This window comes from Pongo abelii, chromosome 7 (assembly GCF_028885655.2).
Source record: "Pongo abelii isolate AG06213 chromosome 7, NHGRI_mPonAbe1-v2.0_pri, whole genome shotgun sequence".
Lineage (NCBI taxonomy): Eukaryota > Metazoa > Chordata > Mammalia > Primates > Hominidae > Pongo > Pongo abelii.
Window position 1 is genome coordinate 67,337,106 of NC_071992.2, and position 22,893 is coordinate 67,359,998.

Sequence of the window (22,893 nt, forward strand, 5' to 3'; positions counted from 1 at the left end):
CAGTGGCTCATGCCTGCAATCCCAGAACTTTGGGAGGCCAAGGCAGGAGGATCACTTGAGGCCAGGAGTTCAAGACTAGCCTGGGCAACACAGCAACACCCTGTCTGCACAAAATGTTTAAAAAAATTAGCCACACTTGGTGGCGCATGCCTGTGGTCCTAGCTACTTGAGAGGCTGAGGCAGGAGGATGGCTTGAGCCAAGGAGTTCAAGACTGCAGTGAGCTACGATTGTGCCACTGCACTCCAGCCTGGGCAACAGAGGAAGGCCCTTTCTCAAAAGAAAAAGAGAAAGGAAAATAACTTAAAATAATGAAACATAAAGGGGACAGATTTCAGGGTCTAGCATTTTATTTTCAACAAATGGAGGAAAAGATCCATAAGATTAATGAAACTGGTGAACAATAACTATAAATAAATTCCCAGAAAGTAGTAGGTACCTTTACTTATGCTCTCTCCACATAAGCCTTAGAGAATTATTAGAGAAGGAAAAAGCAAATAAGGTTTTAAAATTAAGATTTCCAGAATCATTATTTTAAAGGCAATAGATTAAACTCTGCTATACAGGTAGAAACTGTGACTTACCGTCAGGCACTGTGAAAAGGACTACCACTTTTCTTAAAAAGTAGATTAAAACTGGCTTATGTTTGCTTTGCTTGAGATTGGCAACTGAATGGCATTACTGGTTAAACTCAGAGAACTGGAAAAGAAAAATTTCTGGTTATAAAGAGAAACAATTCAGTATGAAACAACATATGGCTATTGTTCCTTTCTTCCTTTTAAAACTACCATCTAAGAATAATCTCTACTCAGGCCCTTCTACCTGCACATTCACTATAATACCAATCACACAACTTCAACCCACATCAATCCGTGGCATCAAACAAAAGTCACCAATAAATTCCTCAAAACTGCCATTTCCACAACTATTTCTCATTCCTTAAAATATTATGGTAAAGAAGTGTCCAGGCAGTGGAGTTAGAAAGCTTGGGTTTGGTTTGGGGCCCATTACTTGCAATTATATGATCTTGGACAACTGTTTCGGCTTCCTCTTTTGTAAATAGGAACAAAAATGGCACCTGTAGCAGACAGCCTCTAAGACAGCAGCAATTATCTGTACCACATCCACCTACTGTATTCATACTCCAGTGAAATCCCCACCCTCAAGTGTAGGCAGGGCCTGTGATCTGTTTCTAACCAAAAAAATATTGCAAAAATGATGGGATATCATGTAGGTAATTGTTACTCAAGATTATAACTTCCATCTTGCCAGCTGACTCTCTCTTGCCAGCTTTGATGAAGCAAGCTGCCATATAGAGAGGCCCACCTGGTAAGGAATTGAAGATGGCCAGCTAGCAAGAAGCTACGGTCTCAGTCTGACAATTCTCAAGGAACTGAATCTTGACAACCACCACAAGCCCATCCTCTCCTAGTTGAGCCTCAGAGAAGACCTCAGCCCTGGCCAATACTTTGACTGAAGTCTTGCAGAGACCCAAAAGGGCCCAGTGAAGCCATGCCCAGAATCTATAAAATAATAGATTTATATTGCTTCAAACAACCAAGTTTATGGTAATTTCTCACTCAACAATAGATGACTAATATAACACAACCATATCACAGGGATATTAGGAGGATGTTGTTGTGGGAAGTCAGGGACCCCAAACAGAGTGACCGGCTGGAGCCACAGCAGAGGAACATAAATTGTGAAGATTTCATGGATATTTATCAGTTGCCAAATAATACTTTTATAATTTCTTATGCCTGTCTTTAATCTCTTAATCCTGCTATCTTCATAAGCTGAGGATGTACGTCATCTCAGGACCACTGTGATAATTGTGTTAACTGTACAAATTGATTGTAAAACATGTGTGTTTGAACAATATGAAATCAGTGCACCTTGAAAAAGAACAGAATTAACAGCGATTTTTAGGGAACAAGGGAAGACAACCATAAGGTCTGACTGCCTGCGGAGTCAGGCAAAAAGAGCCATATTTTTCTTCTTGCAGAGAGCCTATAAACGTATGTGCAAGTAGGAGAGATGTTGCTAAATTCTTTTCCTAGCAAGGAATATTAATATTAATACCCTGGGAAAGGAATGCATTCCTGGGGGGAGGTCTATAAACATCTACTCTGGGAATGCCTGTCTTATGCAGTTGAGATAAGGACTGAGATACACCCTGGTCTCCTGCAGTACCCTCAGGCTTACTAGGGTGGGGAAAAACTCCGCCCTGGTAAATTTGTGGTCAGATTGGTTCTCTGCTCTCAAACCCTGTTTTCTGTTGTTTAAGATGTTTATCAAGACAATACATGCACAGCTGAACATAGACCCTTATCAGTAGTTCTGCTTTTGTCTTTTGTCCTGTTCCCTCAGAAGCATGTGATCTTTGTTAGACCCTTATTAGTTCTGCTTTTTGCCCTTTGAAGCATGTGATCTTGTACCTACTCCCTGTTCTTACACCCCCTCCCCTTTTGAAACCCTTAATAAATACTTGCTGGTTTTGAGGCTCATGCGGGCATTACTGTCCTACCGATATGTGATGTCGCCTCCGGTGGCCCAGCTGTAAAACTCCTCTCTTTATACTGTCTCTCTTTCTCAGCTGGCCAACACTAATGGAAAATAGAACCTACACTGAAATATTGGGGGTGGGTTCCCCCAACAGGATGTCAAAGAAAAAACATGGTATTTGGCAGATAAGTCAACTCTCCAAAGTTTGGGAGGGATCTCAGCTGCCTTACCTTTGTAGTAGAGCTCACTTACTCCCATAGCTGCTGCTACCACCACTGTTGACTGCTGACTCCCAAATCTCTCCTAAACTAAACTATCTATCCAATCCCTCTCAAACTCAACAAATCCAAATCAATCTCCTATATGCATTTCTTCAACATTATTGTTTCAAAACTGAGCTCTGCCCCATAAATCTCCTTGCTTTAATTTTTCATTTCTCTTTGTTGATGAAGTCTAGATTCACCCAATCGCTCACATATTATCCTAGATTTGTCTTCCTCCTAAGAGACATATAAACATCAGCAAATCTGTCTTGTAAATTCTAATATTTAAATACTTAATGACACAATATCCCTATTTCTATCCCTACTGCCTTAAATCAGACCCTGTTTTCAACCTGCACTGATTTCCTCAATCACTAGTCCGTCAACCTCCATGCTGCCTTCAAAGAAATCTTCCTACATGCTAGGTTGATCCAAGTTTTTCTGCTGCTTTAAAACTCAAGACAATTATGACTTTTAGGGCAGCAGCTACCACTTTGTGTTCATTATATTCCAGGAAACTATTCTAAATGCTTTATTAAATGACAATAACAACCAAGACAGCAAATAAAATATGCTCGTCCTTTCCACCACTTTTCACCCTCATCCTCTACCCCTCCCCCAACTCACCAGTCCCAAATATCACACTGCTTAAACTCCCTAAACAAATCGAGCTGCTGAAGTCTCTGAGTCTTCATGGGGCAGTTTTCCACGCTTAGGATTCTATTTGCCCTGCCTGCTATGATCACCCCTTCCACCTGCCCTACCCTCACACACATCTTCCTTCAGGACTCAGGAGAACTGCTTGAACTGGGAGGCGGAGGTTGCAGTGAGCTGGGATAGCACCACTGCACTCCAGCCTAGGCAACAGAGCCAGACTCTTTCTCAAAAGAAAAAAAAAAGGCAGTATCTACAGCCAGGGAAAGTAGGCATAATTATCATAAATGTGATACTTTCTAAGAAACATGTGGAGAGTGACAGGGAACTATGAAAGGCACTTAACAGATTGACAGAAGACTGGCCAGAAGGTGCAGACCTAGAAAAGTCATGCAGATCTGAGAGATGTTAACAAAAGGAAGCTAGAGATAAACAGGAATCAGATGACTGTATTAAATAAAGATTTGCTGAATGAATGAGTGAATGAATACCAAATCCAAAAGCATAGGCTTTATCTTACAGCTTAAAAGGAGGCATTTTGTTTTCTCAGAGATTAGGTGGCTAAGGGATGCTGATTAAAGTGGAAGGAATATTCATTCATTCATTCATTCATCCAAATCCAAAACACAGGTATTGATATTATGTGCCAGGACTGGGTATTCTGTGGGGAAAAAAACAGACATAATCTTTGTCCTCATGGAGTCCACAGTCTTGAAGGAGAAAGCAGCATTAAACAAGAACAAAGCAAACATGATATAAGTCGTAATAAACACACAAAAGAAAGAGTGGGTAGGAAGAAGGACTTACTTCAGATTTACGTGATCAAAGGAGGCCTCTATGTGGGTTACATTTAAATGGTATTGTTGGGATAAGAAAAGGCCTGAACTGAGAAGATGTAAAGCAGTACAAGGAGACACACCATTTTTGTGAGACTAAACACAAAATCTTCAGTAATAATCACTGTATTGTTTTTTGTTTTCTCGTTTTCCTTTGAATATTATCTTTTGATATAATTCCACAGTTACAGAAAAATTACAAGAATAGTACAAAGAACTCCCCTCTCCCCCTTACTCAGATCACCAACTGTGAACACTTGTGTTCTATTTATCACTTGTGTCAGTGCACACTCCATACATGCTCTCTCTCCACATACGTATACACACAGATTTTTTTTTTCCTGAACTACTGTAATTTGCAGACAGAATTTCCCTTTATCCATCAATACTTCAGAATGTCTTACCTAACAGCAAGAATTTTCTCCTACATAACCAAAGTACATTTATCAAATCATAAAATTTAACACTGATGCACTATTATTATCTAATCTACAGTCCATATTCAAACTACTGCCTCAATAATATCCTTTGTAGTCTCCCCCCCTCAGATCCAGGATTTATTTCAGGATCATCATATTGCTTTTGGCTATAATATCTATTTAATCTCCTCCAATCTGGGACAGTTCAGCTTTTCTTTTGCATGATCTACAGCCAATACATTGCTTTCAATCAGAAGCTTTAGAAATCATTAAAGAGTAAAGATGACCTCAGTTCCATTCTCCTCTTCCATGATACTTAAAGCAAACTGAGGGAAACTCCAATAAGCTGTAGCAGCTGTGTGCCTTTAAACAAACACCAATCTCTTCATTTGACATGCACACACCTCACCCTAAGAAACGACAATCATAAACAATGCTGACCAAAAAAAGGTGAAAGAAATAAACCTACTTGCGAATGAGTTTGTCTACATACTTGATGAACAATTTAAACTATTTTAAGGATAGTTTTGATTACACTGGCTCCAGAACTAGGTTAAAATTAATTTAAACTACTTCAAGGATAGTTTTGATAACTGTGACTCTAGAACCTAAAATCTGACTCCAGTATACAAATTTCTAACAGCTCCTAAGTGATGTTAATGACAATATCATTTTCCCATGTTTTCATCCATTGTGTATAGTCCTAAGACTGGCATCTTTAATCAGAAGCCTCTTCTAAAAATTTTCACTCTCTACATCCTCACTAACTGTCAGCTACCAAAAGTCTCAGAGAAAAATCCAACTACTAACACAAGGCATCATTTCCCATGGGTCTACCAGTACTGGTAACCTGTGAGGAAATGTGACGCTCATTGCTTTCATGGCCACAAATGCTCTTCTTTTCTCCACGTCCTAAGTAAATGGACATAAAATCATAATCATAATCACTGCTAATACTTATTGAGTTATTCATTGTATACCACTCATTATGCTAAGTAGTTTTACATGCATGACTTCATTTATCATTACATGTAATACATTCATATCATTAGGGTTTCCATTTGCAGATGAGAAATTACAATTCAGATTAAACTTGTCTAAAGGAATAAACTTAGTAAACCAAAACAAAAGTAAACTTAGCCAGGGGTGTGAACACAGGTCAATAAATTCATTCATTCAATAAAAATATCACCTGAGAATCTAGTTAGGTACCAGGCATTTTCTTAACTTTGGGAATAAAATACAAAATAATTAAACTGTCTGCTCTCATGAATTTTAATATCATAGTGGGCAACATGAAAATTTTATATTTATATAAAACTCCATGATACCTACTTTTGGGGGAAAAAAGCTACAAAAAATCATTTTTTTAAAGTAAAAACAAACATGAAGTTCCAAAATACATACTTCCACTTTGCTTTTATTCTTTAGAGATAAAGATACTGTTGGCATAGCAATAGCTTCCATTGACTGGAAACATGAGTAAGAACTATATGAAGTATATGATATTCTCACAAATCCTACAGTGAGAGAGGTTAAGAATTATCCACATCATTCAAATGACAAAACTATGGCTCAAAGAAGTTGTTTCCTAAAGTCACATAGAAAGAAAGTCGTAAAAACTTAAAATCCATAGCTGGATCACGGAGAAAAAAAGAACATGAACATACTACATTAAAATCCCTTACATAAGACTACATGTAGTAAGCATATTCTATGACTTGGGACTTTACTGTTCCTTTAGAAATACCAACACTTTTTCCCCCTTGCAGATTTTCTCCTTTATGTGACCATTTAAAAATTTTCCTTTACTAAACACAATACAAAAAAAAAAAACCTCTTTCAATATGAAGTAAGAAGAGTGGAATAATAGAACACTTTAAATGTGACAAGGTAAGTTTTTCAACGGAAAGCAAAGTCATCATCCAAGAAATGGCATGGACCCAGATCCTGAGAGAACAAGATTTCCTTGTGTCCATAAATGAAAAGGTGATCTTCACCTGTAACCACCTGATCTTCCACAAACCTGACAGAAACAAGCAATGGGGAAAGGATTCCGTATTTAATAAACGGTGCTTGGAGTCTTGGCTAACCATATGCAGAAAACTGAAACGGAATCCCTTCCTTACACCACATACAAAAATCAACTCAAGATGGATTAAAGACTTAAATGTAAAACCCAAAACTATGAAACCCTAGAAGAATACCTAGGTAATACCATTCAGGACATAGGCACAGCAAAGATTTCATGACGAAAAAGCCAAAAGCAATTGCAACAAAAGCAAAAATTGACAAATGGAATCTAATTAAACTAAAGAGCTTCTGTACAGCAAAACAAACTATCATCAGAGTGAACAGACAACCTACAGGATGGAAGAAAATTTTTGCCATCTATCCATCTGACAAAGGTCTAATATCCAGCGTCTCCAAGGAACTTAAACAAATTTACAAGAAAAAGAAAACATATATGTAGCCAACAAACATGAAAAAAAAGCTCAACATCAAAGATCATTAGAGAAATGTAAAGCAAAACCATAATGATATATCATCTTACACCAGTCAGAATGGATATTATTAAAAAGTCAAAGAAAAAGACAGATGCTGGCAAGGTTGTGGAGAAAAAGGAATGCTTTTACACTGTTGGTGGGAGTGTAAATTAGTTCAACCATTGTGGAAGACAGTGTGGCGATTCCTCAAAGACCTTGAGGCAGAAATACCATTTAACCCAGCAATCCTGTTACTGATGAGAACATATAGACACACGGGGGTAGGGTGGGGAAACAACACTCACTGGGGCCTGTCAGAGGGTGAAGGGTGGGAGGAGGGACAGCATCAGGAAGAAAAGTTAATGGATGCTGGGCTTAATACTTAGGTGATGGGATGATCTGTGCAGCAAACCAGCATGGCACATGTTTACCTATGTAACAAACCCATATATCCCGCACATGTACCCTTTAACTTAAGATTTAAGAAAAGAAAAGGTGATCTTGGCATGTAGCAGAGAGAAATTTTTCCATACCTGGTCATCCTGGCAGTGTGGAATTCTCTAGAAACGTGCATGCTGAACACTTCATAGCTAAAGAAACATATAGAGGAGAACCTACCTATCGTAGCCAAGAACAGAGCTGAGTGTTTAACACAAACAGCTACCCCTTTGCATCCTTACACACTTCACTCCCAGGGCACACACTGGGGCCACCTTCAAAAAGGGAACTCCACTGCTACTGCTGGCAACTGCAGGGCAGTGAGGAGTATAATTTTGGCTCTAGAGTGGAAGACCCAACAGGTCACGTGGTCTCCCACCAGGCTTCCAGGAAGAAGAGGCGGGTGATTCAGGATCTGCTCTCAAAGCAGAAAGTAACATGGTGTTTGGCCTCTTCTCCCAGGCTCATCCCCCCTCGGGTAGTCCCCTGTGGATCCAGAGATAGTCTGGAACTGATGCCAACTGGGCACAAAACATGCCCACCATCCTGGATGGCTCATCCCGGGCAAATGGGATGCAGCAGGAATTTTCTCTCTTATTACATTAAACATCTACACATCATAGCCTCAATTTTGCCTCTTGGAGAGTAAAGCCTAAAATACTTAACTATCTGGTCCTTTAGAGAGAAAGTGTGTGCCTCTTCCTCCAAAGCTTAAGCAACTACAGCCACTTCAGTGAGAGCTGCACATACCTTAGTTAATACCAGGCATCTACTAGTGAAGGACTGAACCTCCTGGTAAGCGGCACTTCCATCATATGGAAGTGACAGCAACAATACAAAGAAGTCCTGCTCAGAGACAAGCCCAATTTCCCAGTTTTCTTTCTAACAGATGATAGACCCAGGACTGATCACAGAATGACTGGTATTCTAGCTTAGGGGGAGAGGAAAGGGTAGAAAACCAAAAAGAGGTAGTTATTTTCCATACCTGCCACCCATCATTTAATTCAAATATCCAAAGATGTGATTACTGGCGAGAATGACAATAACAAGTGACTAAGGATTACTATTAGCTTTTTAGTAGGAGCTCTTATAAATTAATAAGAAAATAAATAGGCAAAGGGCATGAGTAGGTTATCAAGTGGTTAACAAATGTGAAAAATATTTGAGGCCTCTTCAGTAATCAAAGAAATACAAATCTAAAAAGAAGACAGTATTTTTCACCTACCAAGCAAGAAAGATTTTCGACCTAAAATTCCAAGGTTTTCAAACCAAGAAAAAAGAAATAAAATATATAAAGAAGTAAAAAGTACTTTAGAAATACTAGTATAAACAAGAATTTTTCTCTTTCCATAAAACATTTATTCCATAGCTCCACTGAAAAAAAGGAATCGACAGACCTAGAGCCAAAAGTACCCACAGCACAACAGGCGGTGAAAAATTAACATTAACCAAAGAAAGGTCTGGCCTTTGCCCTTCGCTACTGGGAGGTGATCTCTAGGCCCCTGTAATGTCCTAACAGATAGAACTGTCTTTGTTTGCCTCAGGGCTTCAGTCATGTCAGTGTAGCAACGTGACTCATATATCAGTTCAGTTCTGACCTCCAGAGGAACTACTGACTAAAGACATTGGTCTGACCTCCAGGAAGGGCTAGAGACTAAAGGTCAGTCATGTGGACAGTACAGAATCAAGCCCTAATAAAAACTCTGGACACCAAAGACTCAGGTGAGCTTCCCTAGTGAGCAATACTCTGTGTATATTGTCACACATTGTGGCCAAGAGAAGGTAATGCTGTCTATGACTCCACCAGCAATGATAGCCAGAAGCTCTGAGTTTGGACCCCTTCCAGATTCTGCTCTCTGCCTATTTTCTTTTGCCTGATTTTAATTTTTGTATCCTTCTCTTATAATAAAAGTGTAATTGTGAGTATAGTGCTTTCCTTTGTTCCCTGACCTGTTCCAGTGAATTCTCCAAAGAGAGGGTGGATATGGGGAACCTGTGAGTTTGTAGTCAGCTGGTTTGAAGTGAGGGTGGGTTCTGGGCACCGCCAAACTTGCCACTAGTATCTGAAATGAGGGCAGTTTTGTGGGACTGTTCCTTCTAACTGCAGAGTTGGCTAACCTCATTGCACACTCATACTATGTTTTTTTTGTTTTGTTTTTGAGACGGAGTCTTGCTGTTGTCGCCCAGACTGGAGTGCAATGGCACAATCTTGGCTCACTGCAACCTTTGCCTCCTGGGTTCAAACGATTCTCCTGCCTCAGCCTCTCAAGTAGCTGGGATTACAGGCACCCACCACCATGCCCGGCTAATTTTTGTATTTTTAGAGAGACAGAGTTTCGCCATGTTGGCCAGGATGGTCTCGAACTCCTGACCTCATGATCCACTCACCTCGGCCTCCCAAAGTGCTGGGATTACAGGTGTGAGCCACCATACCCGGCCTACTACGGTTTCTAAGAACCTTTGGAGAAGTGGCTAATGCTAAATGTCTAAAGTAGAAAATGTACCAATCACATAAGCCTGGAACATCTTAATATGCCATAAAGCAAGACAACTAAAAAAGACTAAAGAGATTAGGTCAAAAAGGCAAGGAAAACAACTTTAAAAGGCTTCTACTGCCTATGATGGGACAGTCTGAGCATCAAAAGAATGAGTACAAATAACTGAATGGCAACAACCCATAAAAATCCATGTTGCATAATGATACTCAAAAAAACAAAAACAAAAAACCTCAGTGAGCTAAGATAGAACCCATGATAAAAACTTAAAAAGCAAAGAAATGAAGCACTGTCTTTCCCATATGAAATGTATTTTGGATAGCTGGGCACGGTGGCTCACGCCTGTAATCCCAGCACTTTAGGAGGCTGAGGCAGGCTGATCACTTGAGCTTAGGAGTTCAAGACCAGCCTGGGTAACATGGCAAAACCCTGTCTCTAAAAAATATACAAAAATTAGCCAGGCATGATGGTGCACACCTGTACTCCCAGCTACTTGCAGGGCTGAGGTGGGAGGACTGTTTCAGCCTGGGGGATGGAGGATGCAGAGAGCCAAGATCACCCCACTGCACTCCAGCCTGGGCAAGGGAGAGAGACCATCTCAAAACAAAACAAAACAAAAAAGACGCGTATTTCAGTCCATTTATATGGAAAACCTCCAGCTAACAGTGATTCAAATGGACATAGCCCAAGTATAAAGTTTTCTTGCCATCCCAGACCACCTCTGAAAAAGTAAACCTGAATTTAATCAAGCATCTATATGTACCTAAGTTTTCCAGTTTCTAGGAAATATGGAGTATAAAGAAAAAGACAAACATTATGATCAATCAGCTAAATTCAGAATAAGCATTCCACAGAACAATAACTCCGTTTCTTCAACAAATGGTTTCTAAAAAAAAAAAAAGAGAGAGAGAAGACTTTTTATAAACTAAAAAAGATGGACGAGACAAAATAAACAAATGCCATGTGTGAACTTGTTCGGATCCTGGATCCTGACTTAAAACAACTGTATAAAAACATTTTTGGGATAAATGTGCAAATCTAAATATGGACAGGGCATCGGATTATACTAAAGAATTACAATTACTTTCGTTTGGATGATAATGGCATTGTAGTAACAGAAAATGAACTCTGAAAAATTAGTGTGTAAAATGATGCCTGAGTCTTGCTTTGAACTAGTCCAGCAAAAATAAGCGAAGGAAGGAAGGCTGGAAGGAAAGAACAGAATTAGCTGGGCTGTAGAAAGGTGAGACTGTCAAAATGTTGGTACTTATTAAAGCAAGTGAGATGGCTATATTAGGTTCACTGTAACATTCTCTCTACTTTTGTATATGTTTGCAAATTTCCATAACAACACACTAGAAAATGTATTATTTTAATCACATTCAACATTCATATTACAGGTCGGAATGTACTTTAAATAATTATGATGTTTCTGGAAAGCAACTGGTGTTTGTGGAGGTAGGTAAGCAAAGGTTTTATAAAATCACATTTCCTTAAGCCAATAACTGTACCATGAAATCAATTTTAGGGAAAAAATTTGAAATATAGTTAAAACACATACAAGACACTTTCCTACATTTATTAGTAAATATTTGTCTACCCATTCTTTTATTATTCATATTTTAAGACAGAATTTAAAATGTTATGGATAAAAATTAAAAATTTGATTTATTTATATTTTTTAAGACAGGATCTCATCATGTCACCCAGGCTAGAGTATAGTGGCGGGATCACAGCTCACAGCAACCTCACAACCTCCTCGGCTCAAGCAATCCTCCCACTTAAGCCTCCCAAGTAACTGGGACTACAGGCATGCACCACCATGCCCAGCTAATTTTTTGTATTTTTTTGTAGAGACGGGGTTGCTCCATGTTGCCCAGGGTTGTCTTGAATAGAAATTTTAAAATATGAGAGAATAACTTTTTTTTTTTAGATGGAGTCTCGCTCTGTCGCCCAGGCTGGAGGCCAGTGGCGCCATCTTGGCTCACCGGAAGCTCCGCCTCCCGGGTTCACGCCATTCTCTCGCCTCAGCCTCCCGAGTAGCTGGAACTACAGGTGCCTGCCACCACACTCAGCTAATTTTTTGTATTTTTAGTAGAGACGGGGTTTCACTGTGTTAGCCAGGATAGTCTGGATCTCCTGACCTCGTGATCCGCCCACCTCAACCTCCCAAAGTGCTGGGATTACAGGCGTAAGCCACCGCGCCCGGCCAGAGAATAACTTTTAATAAGCCTAACAGTATTAATAAAAACAGTATATGTAATGGTTTTTTTTTTTTTTTTTTTTTGAGACAGAGTCTCGGTCTGTCGCCCAGGCTGGAGTGAACTGCAACCTCCCCTTCCCGAATTCAAGTGATTCTCCTGCCTCAGCCTCCAGAGTAGCTGGGACTACAGGCGCCTGCCACCACGCCCAGCTAATTGTTTTGTATTTTTAGTAAGGCAGGGTTTCGCCATGTTGGCTAGGCTGGTCTGGAACTCCTCACCTCAGGTGATCTGTCTGCCTCAGCCTCCCAAAGTGCTGGGATTACAGGCATGAACCACCGCACCCGGCCTTCAATATGGTTTTTTAAATGGTCAAAAATAATGCAGAGGAAAGGAAAAAAATCTAACCCTAAGCTAACCCTAACCCAAAACAATTAACAAGTGTCTGTAGGTACTGAATTGGTAATACTCCAGTAAAACATTTAGCTGCTGTCAGAATACACCACCCTCCTTGGTTATAATCTGACCTAAACAGAAGGAAAAACAACTGACTGCAGAGGAAGAATTTAACAGACCTGGTTAAAATTCTTATTCTGCCACTTACAAGCTGGGTGATTTTAGAAAAGAAATTTACCCTAACATTCAATTTTCTTATCTCAAAAGTAGAGATAACATCTTCCTCACAGGGCTATTGTAGGGTATATCTATTCCTCAAAATTTACAGGTCTAAAGTAACAAGAATGAGAAGGTCTAAAGTAAAGAATGAGAAGCAGATGGAAGTATAGCTAAAACAAGATTGGCCATGAGGTGATGATAACAGAATCAAAATGATGGGTACATCATAGCTCATTCTTCTATTGCCTATCTTTCTGTGTTTTTGATTCCCGTAAGAATTATAAAAATACGGCCGGGCATGGTGGCTCACGCCTGTAATCCCAGCACTTTGGAAGGGAAAGGCAGGTGGATCACTTGAGGTCAGGAGTTCAAGACCAGCCTGGCCAACATGGTGAAACCCTGTCTCTAGTGGAAAAAAAAAAAAAAATACAAAATTAGCTGGGCATGGTGGCGCATGCCTGTAATTCCAGCTACCTGGGAGGCTGAGGCAGGAGAATCACTTGAACCCGGGAGGCAGAGGTTGCAGTGAGCCGAGATTCTGCCACTGCACTCCAGTGAATCTCCGTCTCAAAAAAAAAAAAAAAAAAGAAATATACATATATATATAAATACAAAAACAAAAGAAAGCTTATAGAACAATCCCAGTGTTTCCGCACCCACACAACAGGATAAAAATGTCTGAATGATGCCAGGAGCTGTTTCACCAAAGCAAGTCCATTTTATAAATGGCTACTATAAAGAACCATGTCTACTCTAATATCTACCTACCGGCACAGTGCCTATACAAGAGCTACGTGCATGCTAGAAATTACCTATATAATCCCCTCCCATAATTCATGCTACACAAAAAACTTTAATTTTTCCCTCTACCTATTTCTCACACTCATCTTTTCTCATATTGATGGGAAGAGGTAACTGAAACACTCTGAAGGCAGTCTTTTACTGTGGTAAGACAGAGCTGAGAAAATTTTCTTTCCCACTATGTCTCAAAGAAAATCAGCAACATGCTGGGTGCATTGGCAGCACCCTTGGGAGGCCAAGGCAGGTGGATTGCTTGAGATCAAGAGTTCCAGACCAACCTGAGCAACATGGTGAGACTCCATATCTACAAATATACAAATATTATCCAGGTGTGGTGACGCACACCTGTAGTCCCAGTTATGGAGGGGGGGGTGGGGGCGCTGAGGCAGGAGGATGGCTTGAACCTGGGAGGTTTGAGGCTGCAGCAAGCAGAGACTGTGCCACAGCACTCCAGCCTAGGCAACAGAGCAAGACTATCTTTAGAAAAAAACGAAAAGAAAAAAAATCAGCAACATGTTCTTAATTAAGTGTGGACTAAGCATATCTTATTGGTCACTGGCATATCTTATTTGCAGCCAATCCATTAACACGAGCAGAACATACAAGCAATGTCTGATATGACCACCCTGTATCCATGGCAAGGCATAAACACTAAATAAAGGGAACACAGAAACAATTGCCAATAACGAAAATTAGTTTCCTGTAAGTAAACACGTATACACAAAAACAAATTGCACCAACATCTAACCAATATAAAGGATATTCAAGGTTTTCTTATTCTCAGACTACACTCTCAATCTCAATGTTTAACAACAATCACTACAGGCATGAAACGTGAAATCTTTACTTGAATTGAATTTCCCTGGACCTGTCACTGCATTAAGAGGGAGGTTGACCTAGGTGACACCCAAAGTGCCTAATTACTAAAGATTCTACAAGTAAGTTGTATAAATTGGACTCTCAAGCCAGTTGTTTAGGGAAACAGACATAACTGGTCTCTTTCTCAAAGGGCTGTACAACCTTATGTATATAACAATGTGTGAAGGACTAGATCTTTTTTTTTTTTTTGAGATGGAATTTTGCTCTTGTTGCCCAGGCTAGAGTGCAATGGCGTGATCTCAGCTCACTGCAACCGCCGTCTCCTGGGTTCAAGGAATTCTCCCGCTTCAGCCTCCCAAGTAGCTTTGATTATACACACCCACCACCACCACGCCCAGCTAATTTTTTGTATTTTTTAGTAGAGACAGGGTTTCAGCATGTTGGCCAGGCTGGTCTCAAACTCCTGACCTCAGGTAATTCACCTGTCTCGGCCTCCCCAAGTGTTGAGATTACAGGCTTGAGCCACTGCGACCCGCCAAGGGAACAGATCTATACAACAACAGTAAATGGAAAAAGGAGTTTGATTACTCCTTTGCCTGAACACTCTGATCCAGTCAAAACAAGAGGATACTGACCTATTTTTGCTCACAAGGATCATTACTTCCTTTTCTTCTTTTCTTTTTCTTTAAGAGATGGAGTCTCTCTATGTTGCTCAGGCTGGTCATGAATTCCAGCCCTCAAGTGATCCTCCCACCTTGGCTTCTCCAAGTGCTGGGATTACAGGTGTGACTCACCATGCTCGGCCAGATCATCACTTTTCTGTCACTTAAATCTCTTGATAAAGCTGCTTGATCTCAAATTTTCTCTTCTTTACTTTAGCTCCTATACCACTAAAGTCTTCTTTAAAAAAAAAAAAAAAAAATCACTTTTTTTTTCTTTTGAGATGGAGTCTAAGTCTTCTTTAAAAAAAAAAAAAAAAAAATCACTTTTTTTTTCTTTTGAGATGGAGTCTCACTCTGTCGCCCGGGCTGGAGTGCAGTGGCACAATCTCAGCTCACTGCAACCTCCGCCTCCCGTGTTCAAGCAATTCTCCCTGCCTCAGCCTCCCAAGTAGCTGGGATTACAGGCACCTGCCACCACACCCAGCTCAATTTTGTATTTTTAGTAGAGATGGAATTTCACAATGTTGGCCAGGCTGGTCTCGAACTCTTGACCTTAGGTGATCCACCCACCTCGGCCTCCCAAAGTGCTAGGATTACAGGCGTGAGCCACCTTGCAGAGACAAAAAAATCTATTTCTATCTTGAGCTGTTATTTCAACCCTGGATTATTAATCTTTATGTGGTCATGTAATAAAGCTGGTCAGATTTTAATTGAAATATATGGTTTATAAAATTAGTTAAATACTCTGTATGGGTACCAGGATGAATAAAATATACCTATTCATGCTAATGTTTTAAATTCTCTTATTAAAAGAAATATCACATGACCTATATAGACCAATTTTGTGTAACCTAAGTCAAAGTTATAAAATTCTACTGAATGAATCTTCTCCAGAAGATCCATGAGCTGCATGGCTTTATTATCAGGGAAAGAAATGTAGATAAAACAGGCCAGGCACAGTGGCTCATGCCTGTAATTCCAGCACTTTGGGAGGCCGAGGCAAGTGGATCACTTGAGGTCCAGAGTTCGAGACTGCCTGGCCAACGTGGTGAAACCCCATCTCTACTGAAAATACAAAAATTAGCTGGGCGTGGTGGCTGTCGCCTGTAATCCCAGCTACTCAGGAGGTTGAGGCAGGAGGATCACTTGAACCCGGAAGGTGGAGGCTGCAGTGAGCCGAGATCATGCCACTGCATTCCAGCTGGTTGGCAGAGTGAGACTCCATCTCAAAAAAAAAAAAAGAAAAGAAGAAGAAAAAAATGTAGATAAAACAATAAAACAGCTTTCTTCATCAATACACGTCTGTCTAAATTTCCATTCTCTAATCTGTAAATGGGGATATTTATCATACCTACCTCATATGGCTGTTGCAGAAAAAAAAAAAAAGAAATCACAGTAAATATTCCCAAAATGTTCTCTAGGGACAGGAAGTAACTCTGTGACATAACACAAAGCACTCAAAAGCATCTGTTGAATAAACAGGGTTTCATAAGCAAATGTACTCTTGGGGTTCTAGTAGAGTACTCTAAGCAAATGACAAAGCAGAATCCAAATAGTAACTTAGTAACAGAGAGAGATCACATGCAGGTAGCTAATTTTCACCAGTTTCTTTATCAGCCAATGTGTTCCCAGTATCTTATATTAAAAAAAAAAGAAAGAAAAGTAATCAACTTGGTTTAATATGTTTTAACATCATATATGAATAAGCACTCCTTGGTTCCACATAAAGTTACTAAGTATGTGTATCCTCTCTTCCACTTTATTCCCATTAAGCTATCTAATTCAAATCTTCCTACTGCATATCTGGCTCTAACAATTACCTATCTGAGCACCTACTACCTGCGGATTCCATCTCAGATAACACCACCAACTACATAATCTTAGATTCTTTTAATGTTTACTTCTCCCCAAACTAAAAATGCTTCATAACTTCTACTCAAGTATAAATTCCTTAGACTGACACTCCACTATTTCCTTTATTTGGGTCCCTACATGAAGCTCCATACCATTTAGGCTGATCTCCTGAAATGAGGTGCATGGATACATGGATTTTCATGCCTCTACTCATGTCATTCCACAGCTTCCATTATGTAACCAAGAATTCACAAATATTCTGTCGTAAAGTCTTCCTCAATGTACTGGCTGTCAGTGGTCTTGTTCCTGAAGTACTGACAGCCCACACTTCAAATTCCAACTATTCAAGTAAGTGTTGGTATTCAGAACATAAATAAATGCCCTGCTACACTTTTTTGCCACTTGCCAAATAACTTACATCGCCCAAGCTGTATTGCAAATGGCTAAAAAAAGTTTTGGTCATGACATATTATACCTGAATACCTAACATACTACCTAGAGACAGTAAACAGTCAATAAATGTTTGAGGTTAAAACCATGGATAAGGACTATGACAACCAAAACTGTGAAATCAGAAAGTTGCTCAAAGAGAATCCACAGGAACACTGTCGCTATTTATTCACAAGACTGTATACTTTATGTTACATACTCCTATATGCTATCAAAATAACATGATCCCATGAAACTGAATTCTCTCCTTTGTATGCCACAATTGTTAAAAAAACATTCAGCAAAAAGAGACATTAGTAACCAAGTACATATTTGGTCACCCTGAAATAAAACATACTTGGAAAGAAATAAGAGACCTGGTTTTTAGTCCTAGCTTCACATCTTTACTCCTGTGATTTGAGGAGTTATCCAATTTCTCTGAATCTCAGTTTCCTCATCTTAAAACATAAAGGGGTACACTAGATTATTCTTCTGATCGTCTATAAATAGTGAAATCATACATTAAACATGAGTCTAACACACTGAACAAATACTAATTTTAAGAAACTTATTGTGTGCTAGTGCTGAAGAGTAATAAAAAGCACATTACCTGCCTTCCAAAAAGTCCAATAATACTAATATGAAGAGAGGTATGCAAAAGTTAGACTGAGAAAGAACGGACAAGAATTCACACAAAGGTGACATTAAAAAAAAAAAAAAAAAACCAACACAAAAGTATATGTAAAATCAAGTTCCAACTAGAAACTGACAGTTTACCCTCACTGATCACGTTACTAAAACTTAAGAGGATAAACTTAATAAACCAATGATTTCTTTTAAGAAAACAATCATTAAAAGGAGCTAATTCTTTTATTAACTTGCAACTTTGGGAATGCTTATTATGTACATGTCCCCCTAATTTACGTAAAGTCCATTAAATCCTGTAAGTGGGTTGAATCTCTATGATCTAGAACTAAAGTTATTGCATGTAATTGAAGTAAGGTACAAACATAGAAATCAACTGCTATTCAAGGAATTATAAAGTAACTTTATAAGCCTTATAATAAATAAGCCTAGTACATAACTATTACTTTTCACCAAATAGTCATGATTTCGTAAAATTTGACTTGATGCTCATTTTATATAAAGTCCTTCTTAACTTTTATAAAATGAAACCATATTTAATACTACACAAGTTAACACAAGCCAATTCTAAATTAAAAGTAACAGTTAGTAACTCAACAATTGACACAAGATTTTCTTAAATTATTTGACCCTCTGCTTAAACAGTCTTTAGTTTCTGCCCACTAAGAATTACTATAAACTGCCTACCATATATATTGAGACTTCGTAGGAGAGAACAATTATCAAAACATGTCAAATATACTCATAACTCACACGGTAGTTAACAAGTTAGTAGGAATCATGGTACATTAATAAACATAATGCATGAAACTGAACAGATCCAAATTGATCTTTATACATGCATACATGCACATGTATATCTATACAGTAATAGTGGGATTTCAAATTGGGGAGAAAGGATCAACTTTTCATGCAATGGTATTATGACAAATGGCTATCCATAGCATGAAGAAAAATAAACTATCTGGAGGTACATATTCACTAATGAGAACTAAAACATCAACAAGGTACCACTTTTTACCCTTCAGATTACTACTGATGATTAAAATGAGTGCTAAGTGTTGACAAGATTAACAGTGGGTCCACTGGCACATTTCTGACAAAAATATAAACTGGTACAACTTTTAAGGGAATTTAATCTGGCACTATGTATCAAAATTTAAAATGTACAAACCAGCAATTCTACTTCTGGGAGCAAAGAATGAAACAAGTGTACAAAGGTATATATATGCAATGATTTTCATTATACCATTACTTTTTAAAATGATCAATGGAGGTTGGATAAATAAATTATGCCTATAGTCCTAGCTACTCAGAAGGTTGAGGCAGGAGGATATGGCTTGCTTGAGCCTGGGAGCTAGAGGCTACAGTGAGCAATGATGGCATCACTGCACTCCAGCCTGGTGACCCAGCAAGATCCTCTCTCTAAAAAAATAATAAATTATGACACAACCCTATAAGGTATCAAATTTTAGACATTTAAAAATGTTTTGATCTATACATATTGATCAGTAAGAAAAGCAATTTACAGTATATATTATGTGATTCTGTTTGTGGATTTTATTTTTACAACGAATGCAGTAGGACATATGTATATGCAAGCACTTAAAAAGTCTGGATCAATTTAATAGCAATCTTTTTAACACTGGCTATCTCTGGATGCCAGACTTTTACTTTCTCCCAGTTCTTTTAAAAATCACATTTATAATTAGAGGGGAAAAACACTTATATCCTTAAAAAAAAAAAAAAAAAAGGTGACACCCTATACATTACAAAGAAATAAAGAGCCTGAATTTGTTGCACCAAAAGAGTTAGTCCCACCAAGAAAGCAAGACAAAGATTCCCATCTGCTTTCCCTATTTCAGTCCCAATCTGAGGTCCTAGGGGACTCCCATTCTAAATATAGCCTTCCCTAAATGGTCATTCATGTTTAGTCTTCCAACTGTTATCTTTTTTTTTTTTTTTTTTTTTTGAGATGGACTTTCACTCAGTCACCTAGGGGCTGGGTGCAGTGGCGCGATCTCTGCTCACTGCAGCCTTCAGCTCGTTGTAGCCTCCGCCTCCCAGGTTCAAGAGATTCTCCTTTGAGGGGCCGAGGTGGGCAGATCACGAGGTCAGGAGATCGAGACCATCCTGGCTAACACAGTGAAACCCCGTCTCTACTAAAAATACAAAAAATTAGCCGGGCGTGGTGGCAGGCGCCTGTAGTCCCAGCTACTCAGGAGGCTGAGGCAGGAGAATGGCGTGAACCCAGGAGGTGGAGCTTGCAGTGAGCCGAGATCACGCCACTGCACTCCAGCCTGGGCTACAGAGCGAGACTCCGTCTCAAAAAAAAAAAAAAAAAAAAAAGAGAGATTCTCTCTCCTCAGCCTCCAGAGTAGCTGGGATTATAGGCACCCACCACCACACCCAGCTAATTTTTTTTGTATTTTTAGTAGAGACAGGGTTTCGCCATGCTGGCCAGGCTGGTCTCAAACTCCTGACCCCAAGTGATCTGTCTGCCTTGGCCTCCCAAAGTTCTGGGAATACAGGCATGAGTCACCACGCCCCAATTGTTATCTTTATGTAAACATAAGAGGGAGAACAGAACTGTGAAAAGAACATGAGATCTGGAATCAAAAGAAGTATATTCAAGTCCTGGCCCAATGTGACCTGAACTGACTTCACCTAACAAGTTTTTTCATTTGATTACAAAAAGGAAAAAGTACCTGTCTCACAGGGTTGTGGTCAGGTTCTAACGAATAATCTATACATACGTGGAAGTTATGCAAACCATAAAGTGAAATACAAACATCAATTACTGTTATTAACTAATCCAGATCTCTGTTCTGAGTTCAGAGCTAGCAGTAACTGATGCTTCATATTTCCAACTGGAAATCCTACTGTTACCTCAAACTCAACATGTCTAAATTTAAATTTGGTGCTTTTCCTTTAAATCTATTCCCTAATTTATTCATTGTCAATAAACTATCATTCTACTACTGCCCCAAACTTCAGTTATTTTTCTTTTTTTTTTTTTACAAACTTTCCAAAGTGACAATGGACCAGGCTTCAGTTATTTCTGTCCAAGTCCTACCCATTTTTTCCTTTCTAATCCAACCCTTCATTTTCCAATGACATAACCCTTACTTAGGAAACTGCAGCCTCTTCTGTCTTTAAATCTCTATCCGGCTTCAACCCTTCCTAAATACTCCCTACCAGTTACAACCAAGGTAGTCAGGCTGCTTCCCTCAAATATCTTCCCTAGCACTTTACTGTTGCCTACAGCAGGGCACAAATCTGTAGTTTCTTTACAGCTACACTCTCCTTGTCACCTCTGGTTCAGTACTCAGACAGTTTCACTTAATTGTACTATCTGCCCACCTCTCTTAGCATGTGAATTTGCCAACTTGATATAGGTGAGGTTAACATAAAAATGACAGACTTAAAATTTACTTGTATTTGAATACCATCTACCTCACTGAGGCTGAGGTAACCTCTACATATCAGTTGACAATCTATAAATTGCAACGATACCTTTCACAGAGATGAGAAGGATAGCAATAATGTATTTCAGAGTCCTTTACGGTGCTAGGAATATACTAAAAGCTTTAAAAATGGTGGCAATTATGACTTTAATTAAACTCCAGCACTCAAGAACTTCATAATTAACCCCAGTTTATTTTTGTAGTAGCATCATCAACTACTCCCTTACATGACAAACCTATACCCTCACTTTACATACTCCTGCCAGGTAAAATACCCCCATCTTTGCTTATCTGAATTTTACTCATCTTTAAAAGTCAAAGTATTGCCGGGTGCGGTGGCTCACGCCTGTAATCCCAGCACTTGGAGGCTGAGGCGGGTGGATCACCGAGGTAAGGAGATCGAGACCATCCTGGCTAACACAGTGAAACCCCGTCTCTACTAAAAATACAAAAAAAATTAGCCGGGCATGGTGGCGGGTGCCTGTAGTCCCAGCTACTCGGGAGGCTGAGGTGGGAGAATGGCGTGAACACAGGAGACGGCGCTTGCAGTGAGTTGAGATCGCACCACTGCACTCCAGCCTGGGCAACAGAGCGAGACTCCGTCTCAAAAACAAACAAACAAAAGTCCAAGTATTGTCCTATTACCACTTCTGGGAAGTCTTCCCTTACCACAGGTGGCCTACAGTATTCTTTCTCCTTTCTCTGAATTTACAGAACTCTTAAGTAGTTAATATAAGGTAGCAGAAATTCTCTTATCTGGTGGGAGAAAACCTCTCTCTCATTATGAGGACATCTGTTCCTCCTAAATCCTCCTGGGATACAGTCAACTATAAATGAAGGGGAGAAGAGAGCTGTATTTTAAAAAATATTGATCCGACAGGGTGGTGGACATTAACTCCATTGATGCAGTAGCCCGTGACCCCTCAATGAAGGAGAATTGCTAATAATTGCAGTTTACAGAACTAGGGATCAGGCAAAATTATTTCCAATCATCTTTTCTCTCTGAAGCTTTTAGTCCACTTTATATGCCACCCAGCACTTTGGGAGGCAGAGGTGGGCAGATCACCTGAGGTCGGGAGTTCGAGACCAGCCTGACCAACATGGAGAAACCCCATTTCTACTAAAAACACAAAATTATCTGAGTGTGGTAGCACATGCCTGTAATCTCAGCTACTCAGGAGGCTGAGGCAGGAGACTCGCTTGAACCCGGGAGTCAGAGGTTGCGGTCAGCTGAGATCGTGCCATTGCACTCCAGCCTGGGCAACAAGAGTGAAACTCCATCTCAAAAAAATAAATAAAAATAAAA

At 39.4% G+C, this 22,893-nt stretch overlaps 1 protein-coding gene across 10 annotated transcripts in view; it reads right to left on the reverse strand.

Annotated features, from left to right (window-relative positions):
• The window catches only part of RB1CC1 (RB1 inducible coiled-coil 1), a 91,950-nt gene that overhangs the window by 63,757 nt on the left and 5,300 nt on the right, over nt 1-22,893 (reverse strand). For 6 of the 10 annotated variants that reach the window (XM_063726652.1, XM_009243800.4, XM_002819077.5 and 3 more), the window contains exon 2: nt 583-697. The gene's annotated coding sequence lies outside the window, so the exon portion shown is untranslated. Of the gene's footprint in view, nt 1-582; nt 698-15,165; nt 15,431-22,893 lie in introns of all 10 variants that reach the window. The other 4 variants (XM_024251073.3, XM_054561609.2, XM_054561608.2 and 1 more) reach the window with 2 other exon arrangements.